The 7,068-nt window shown below is 51.4% G+C and overlaps 1 long non-coding RNA gene across 1 annotated transcript; it reads right to left on the bottom strand.

Annotated features, from left to right (window-relative positions):
- Nucleotides 1–4,493: 4,493 nt before the first annotated feature.
- On the bottom strand, nt 4,494–6,617 carry LOC131584022 (uncharacterized). The gene is made up of 3 exons (XR_009278641.1): nt 6,368–6,617; nt 5,144–5,229; nt 4,494–5,053 (listed from the first exon to the last, which is right to left on the bottom strand). It is a non-coding gene; the product is annotated as an uncharacterized LOC131584022 (long non-coding RNA).
- Nucleotides 6,618–7,068: the final 451 nt, after the last annotated feature.

The raw sequence follows: 7,068 nt of genomic DNA, 5'->3' as shown, positions 1-7,068 counted from the left end.
CCACAGCTTCTCTGGGCACCCTGTGCCAGGGCCTGCCCACCCTCACAGGGAGCGATTCCTTCCCAATATCCCATCTAAATTTCCCTTTTTTAAGTTTGAACCCATTCCCCTTGTCCTGGCACTCCAATTCCTGACACAAATCCTTCCCCAGTTTCCCATCCAGACACTGGAAGGGGCTCTGAGGTCTCCACACCCTTTTCCAGGCTGGGCAGTCCCAGCTCTTCCTCCAGGACTGTTCCAGCCTCCCACAGCATTCTGCACATGTTGTTCCTGTTTTCCTGGCCTGTTGTGAGCTCCTGCCACGGCTTCGCACCAGGATCTGGGAATATTGAACAATTATTGGCAGCTTCATGGTTTAGCTGCTTTCCTTTCCTCCTCCTGGTCTGGAGGTGCTGCTCCTCCACAGCTCCCTGGGGGCTTCTCTTGACACTTTTATTCTGCTGATTTATTCCTGAATTGTTTCTTGCACCTTTAGCAGACACAGTTGATTTTTCTCTTTAATGCTAGTTTCACACTGCACTCTTAACTTCTTTAAGATCCTCTGATGGGGATTTTTCCAAAGCTTTTCCCACATGCAGCCCCTGCTCTGGAAGCTCAGGGGCTGCAGGGACTCTTGGTGCAGTGAATCTTCCCCAGTGTTCCATATTTATTGGAATATTTTCCTGAGTGTTTGCCCAGCTCAGAGCCAGGCTGGACCATCCCTGGATTGAAGCATCCCTGCATTTCCCACCTCCAGCTCCTCTGGAACCACCTTTTCTTTTTTAATAAACTGCTCACTCCCAGTAAATGCCTCTTTCCTGTGCCACATCCTTCAGCCTCCAGGGTGAATTCCAGGTGCTCCTTGGAATACTTTCAATTTCCCCATTTTGCTCCCCCACCTCCTCAAAGACCGCTGATTTGGGGATGGATCCTCTGCTCTGGGGGCTCCACAGCTGCTGAGGGGGGTTGGCAAAATGGGTTTATTATTAGATTTATTAAGGTTTATTTTTAGATTTATTAGGGTTTAATATTAGATTTTTACACCTCCTCCAAAAAAGGGCTTGTCTCTGCTGTCACAGCTTTGTCTTCTCACGCTGCTTTTCTCGTTTTTCTCCTTTGAACATGACTTCCACGTTTTGAAGGATACTGTTTTACCTCTGACAGCCTCCTTTGGTCTGTTCTTTAATGAGAACTGCTAATTTTTTGCCCTTTTAAGGTCTCTTTTGATAATTGTATAGGTTTGCTCTCATCCTCTAATAGAAGATTTTTAAACAATGTCTGTGTCCCCTGGAAAAATGTCACCCTTTTGGTGGCTGCTTTTAATTTCTTTTTAACAAGCCTCTCCCCTTTTATGTGGAGAGCCTTTTTGAAATGAAGTTGTGATGAACTTTTGCAGGTTTATTTTTAAATTCCTACAATGTTACGGAGTTGAAGTACATTGAGACACTTTTATAGAGCAACCCTTCAACAACAGCATTTAAAATTAGCCCTGTGGCCTTCCCAGGATTAAATCTGGCACCGCTTCTCCTGGCTGCCCCAAGGAGGAATTCTCTCCTGTCTTGTCTCTGTCCATTTTTAACATGGAGTTTTTGGAGTTCTCCCCAGTTTTGGGCTGGTTTGCACCCCCTGGGCCCCAGATTCTTATGGTTTAGAGTCACCTGGTCAGATGGGTACTGATGGAGTCTCAACCTTTCACTCTGAATTTGAACTCACAGAGTGAGTTATTTTCTAATATTAATTGTTCATTAATTGCTCATCACACTAATTAATGCCCAGCCCTCTCCTGCACTTGCCCCACTGCTGCTTTCTGCCCTGGCTGTCATGGGTTGGGGTTTTGTCCTCCTGATTTCCACAGAAAACCCAAAAGCTGGGATGAAACCTCACTAGATCCCACACTGGACAAAAGGGACATCCAGGATACCCCATTCCCTGGACAATTTCCCATTCCAGCTGGGATTGCTGCTCCTCAGAATGAACACATCCAAGCTTTACCTGGATTTGAATGTGATGCCATGAGATAAATAAAATAAATCAATCTATGATTGAGGATGTATCAATATATGATATGAGGAAACAACAATCAAATGACTCATTTTAGCAATGGAAAGTTTATACTGGTAATTACAAAGTTTAAAGAGAGCTCCTGACCTCCCTCATGCCCCAAAGCCCTTCCCAAGGAAGGTTATTCCAACATTTTCCACAGAGGAGCCAGGAATGTGTGACCACACACAGGAAGGTCGTGACAATCCAGGCATTTCCCCCTTTCCATGTTTTAGGCTGAGGGCAGGATTGTTCCCAAGTCCCATCATTTCCTCGGAGGTTTTTATCAGCTGAAAACTGCCAGGAGCACTCAGCAAGGCAGGAGAGGAGGAAAGGGAAACCCAGGAGCAGCCACCTACCCTGGCTGGGGCTGCCTGAGAACGTTTGGAAAGTGAGGCTGCCCTCCTTAAAGACTCTGGGAAAAGCCTCGCCCATGCCAAAAAAATCAGTCCCGAGGTTTGAGGTGGATGAGCTGTAAAGGAAAGGCAGGGCTGGTTTTGCTCCTGTCCCAGTGGATTCTCCTATTTCCTCATTGTTCTTCACAATCTGTTGTAAACTGGTAGGAAGACACTGCCCCATTTCTAAAAACCCCAAATCCTCAGCATCACCCTGTAATCAGTGGGGAGGCCTCTGCTTGCCCAGAGCTGCTGTGGCTGCCCCTGGATCCCTGGGAGTGTCCAAGGCCAGGCTGGATCACACAGGGACAGCGGGAGGTGTCCCTGCTCATGGCAGGGCTGGAAAGGGATGAGCTTTAATGTCCCTTCCCACTGTGATTCTGTCGTAAATCCAGGCTTACAAACCCCAGCAAATTTCACTCCAGGTGAGCACAGACAACATTTCCCAACATTTCCCTTTTCCCTGTTAAACCCCCAGCCTGTTTATTCATTCACAGCTGTCAGAGTTTCATTTCCCCCTCGTTCTTGCCTCGAGCATCTCCTCTCCTGCCCTGCCTCTGGAGCTCCACACTGCCCTGTGGAATCACTGGGCAGCCACAGCCACATCTCCACCGTGTCTGCTCCATCCCCTCCTGGAGGCTCCCGAGGATTCTGTTTGCACTGCACAGGCTCAGACCCTGGGCTTTAGGGATAAGCCAGATTTTCTTCTGATTAAAGACTTCTGGAAGATTAAAGATACACAGCCGGGGCCCAAGTCAAAGCTGCAAAGCAAAGATCACTCTGCAACTTTGCGCTTGGCAATTTGATTATTTTTCTTTCAGTCCGTTCTCCTGCATTTTTAAACACAGAAATTGGGAATGACAATCATCTGCCACAGAGCAGCACGGTGCCCAGCTCAGGAGCAGGACTCAACACCAAGAGCCAGAGTGGAGTCAGAGCGATTCCCAGGGTTTTGGCACAGCCAGTCCAGCTCTGTTGGATGCTCTCCCACTCCCTACACAGCCCCAGGCTCCTGCTTCAGCCTGGCTTTGTTCTCTCTGCTCCACTTTCTCTTCCCCTGCCATTCCCAGCAATTGTCTCCATCCCACACAGACAAACCTCTCTCCGTCGCTCTCCACGTCCTCTCCCTCAGCGTGAATGAAGCAGAGATGCCTCCATCTCCTCCAGCAGGATTTTCCCCCAGTCCCACAGGCAGAACAGGCTCTTCTGGTTGCACAAAGGGATGGGGAAACATGCAGTGGCCCCAGGGTGTGCAGAGGGGGCACAGAGCAGTGCCTGTGGGAGCCAGGCCATCTCTGGGCACAGCCTGGCACACGAGCTGAACAGCATCGGGCAAACTCTGCCTCTCCCCCTCCTCCTCTTCCTCCTCCCCATCCCACTTGTGCCCACTGAGCAGCAACTCCCTGTGTCACCATCCCAAAAACCCTTCTCCAGCCAAAAAGGCTGTGCCCAAAAACCTTCAGCAGTGCCCAATTTCTGTTTCTGTCACCGATAACACCCACCCAGCCCTTGGCACATGGGATGGTGCCCTCTGTCCTGCCAGCCCCAGGGGTGCCTGTGTGGGATGGTCTGAGGATCCCCTCTGCCATGGGGGGGGTCAGGGATATCCCAGAGCCACCTGAGCCACGTCAGGCTGTCCTGAGCTGGAAAAGGACGAGCGTGGAGCAGTCCAGACAAGCCTCCAGCTGGCCCAGCAGCTGCTCTGGGACCTGAATCCCACCCCTGGGAGCTCCTGGTGGATTCGTGTGACCATGGAATGTCCTGTCCTGCTGTCACCGAGCTCATCAGCTGCTCCCACAGCCCTGAGAAAATCCACCCCGTTTCCTCTGTGTCAGGAGCATTCCCAAAAGGCTTTTGGAGCAAAAAGGGCGCGTTTTGTTTGACTCTGTTAGGTTACTTCCTCTCCCTCTGTGACGAAGAGAGCTCAAAGCGACAGTCAAACAGAGAGGAAATAAAGAGAGTTATGAGGAGAAATAAAAAAGGGTTTATGATCACTTTTCCCACCCACCACGTCCTCGCTGGCTGCTCCTTCCTCCCAGCCCAGCTTCCAGCTGCCAATAACTCACGGAGCATTTCCAGCACCAGCCCTGGGCTGCTCATCTTCCATCCCCCTGCTCTGGCTGCACAATCCCAGCTCTGCTCGGCTTTTCCTGCACCTGAAGCCTGCTCCAGGTCCGGGTTTCCTCCTCCCAAGGGAAGGAGCCGGCTCCCTTCAGAGGCATCTCCTGACTCCGCCACTTTCATTGGAGAGACCTGCCACACACACACACGGAGATCAAACAGATGCTGTCTGTCACAGAGCTTAGAGCCTAATTACAGAAGATTACAGAAACTATTTATAAATATTTATACCCATTTAAATATATTTATAAACGTATCAGGATTGGATAAAAGTGTATATTGTTGTTTTAGCTTAAGACACAACCAAGTATCTTTTATACAATGCTCATACAATAATCATATATTTGTATTAAGCTGCTTTTTGACGAACATGGACAGCAGCTGTTAACATTTGAATTGCTGTTAATACAAAGTAGGTTGGCTGAGGAGGATGGGTGGATGCTCAGGAGTCTGGAGCAGCAGAGCAGGAATCTTCCCCTTCTGGATCCAGAAATCTGCTGCATTCGTCCAGGAGGAGACTGGAAATACAGAGGAAGGTGATGGATCTTTTTTTCACCATCAGTTTGCTGGTTTATTTTGGCAGATTAGAGCCTTCCCTCATCTCTCACCTGGGGGAATTTTTCCACACAGTTCCTGGTGCTGCTCTTCCCACCAGGATCCTCTAGCTGGGAGCAACACTCAGCAGGTGGAACACCTGAGTCACACCAGGGGAACACCTGAATCACACTTTGCTGAGGTCCCCCAGCCTCCCAACTCCCCATTTTGGGGCTCTCTTGGGCCCCCAGGAGGCTCCATGGCACCTCCTGAGCCAGGACAGGCCTGTGCTGCTCTCTGTGCAGCAGCTTTGCCTCTTTGGCTGATGCTCAGGAAAGGCTCCAGCAGAAACACTTGGAAAATCCCCTGTGATTTCTTCTTTCCTTCCATTCAGCCTCCTAAGGCACACCATGTGTGTGCTATCCAGAGGTGGCTGGGCATTTTGGGTCACAGCTGGCAGAGGCTGCTCCCTGATCCAGGTGTGTCCAGGAGGGTTGGGAGATGAAGGCTGTGCTCCCTGATCCAGGTGTGTCCAGGAGGGTTGGGAGATGAAGGCTGTGCTCCCTGATCCAGATGTGTCCAGGAGGGTTGGGAGATGAACCTTTCAGTGCGTTCTTGTGGAAAACACGACTCAAACCTCGCCCTCGGCACCCAGGAGCAGCCAGTTTGCCAGAGGGATGTGGGCTGGGGGGCCTGGCCAGAGCTCTGGAGTGGCCCTGATGTGGGAATCTGAAGGAGGACGTGGATGGAAGTGCAGGAGGAAGCAGCCAAGTGAAATTTGGGAAGTGCTGGAGAAAAGGCAGCTTGGAGCTGCAGCAAGGAGCTCTTGGTGTGAGCTGTCCCTCAGTGCCCATCCTGAGGAGGGTCCAGGTGGGCTCTGAGCAGCTCAGACACCGCTCTCCATCCCAGGGATGCTGCTGGGAGGGGGGTCCAGCCCTGCCCTGCCTCTTCCCAAACACCTTTCCCCCCTCCCAGCAGAGACCAAAGCAGGGAGCTCGCTCTGTGTTCACAGCAGGGCGGTTTTTGAGCAGGACAATCCCTTGGTCAGGCATCAAACAGCAGCGTGTGAACCAGCTGCTTCTTGGACTCCTACACCCCGAGAAAAGCTGCTGGATTGGAAAAAGGATATTAATCTGAAAAGCACACAACAAAGCAACTGCAGGGTGTTTCCCCCCTCCCAGCCAGAGCGAGCGAGGGAAAGCTGATTACCATGACACACAGGAGCCCTGATCTAATATTCCACTTCAAGATTTGCAAATAATGTGCCCATTAACATTCATTAGCTCTTTAAATAATACCTGCCAGACCTTCCAGGCAAGGAGGAAAGGCCCCTTCGCCCAGGAATCAATCACCTAACAGCCTCTAATTGTGCGTTTTCCACGGCTCCGGGAAGTTTCAGTGAAAACAAGGCAGGACAGGAGAGCAAAGCTGGAGCTGTCAGTGCTGGGAGCAGAGCTGCACTGAGCCACCCTTGCTGCTCCCGGGATCTTGGCTAATTAACTGCTCCTCTGCGACAGCTCTCGACTCGCAGGGTGCTGGGGGAGGCTCCCTGCAGGAATGTGTCAAGGCAGCCTCTCAGCACCCAAAATAGCTCCTGTCCTGCAGCTCCTCAGGGCCTGAGCCTCCGGGGCCAGGCAAAGCAGAGGGGGTGGCGTGCCCGTGGTGCCCCAGGAGGTGACGTTTTGGGAATGTCACTGAATCCCCAGACATGGATGGGTCTGAGGGTGTCCTGCAGCCCCTGGGGGAGTCACAGCCTGGCAGAGGTGGAAAACTCAAGGGTTGAGATGCAGGCATGGCCGTGGAGCTCCTACAAACTGCATTGCTGTGTTTGTCAGCGGCGCTTTCTGCCCTCCCAGCCCTTCGGGAAGGGGAAATCCTCTGCCAGATGCAAAGGGGAATCTGGGACAGGAACCCCACCGCTCTCTGGCCATACTGGTGTTGGATGGCCAAAGCAGCCCCCTGGAGAAACCCAATTTTCCAGCTTGCCCTGAAAATTGCC

The sequence above is a fragment of the Poecile atricapillus genome, chromosome 13 (assembly GCF_030490865.1).
Source record: "Poecile atricapillus isolate bPoeAtr1 chromosome 13, bPoeAtr1.hap1, whole genome shotgun sequence".
In the NCBI taxonomy this organism is placed as follows: Eukaryota; Metazoa; Chordata; class Aves; order Passeriformes; family Paridae; genus Poecile; species Poecile atricapillus.
This window is presented reverse-complemented; position numbering and strand designations above follow the sequence as displayed.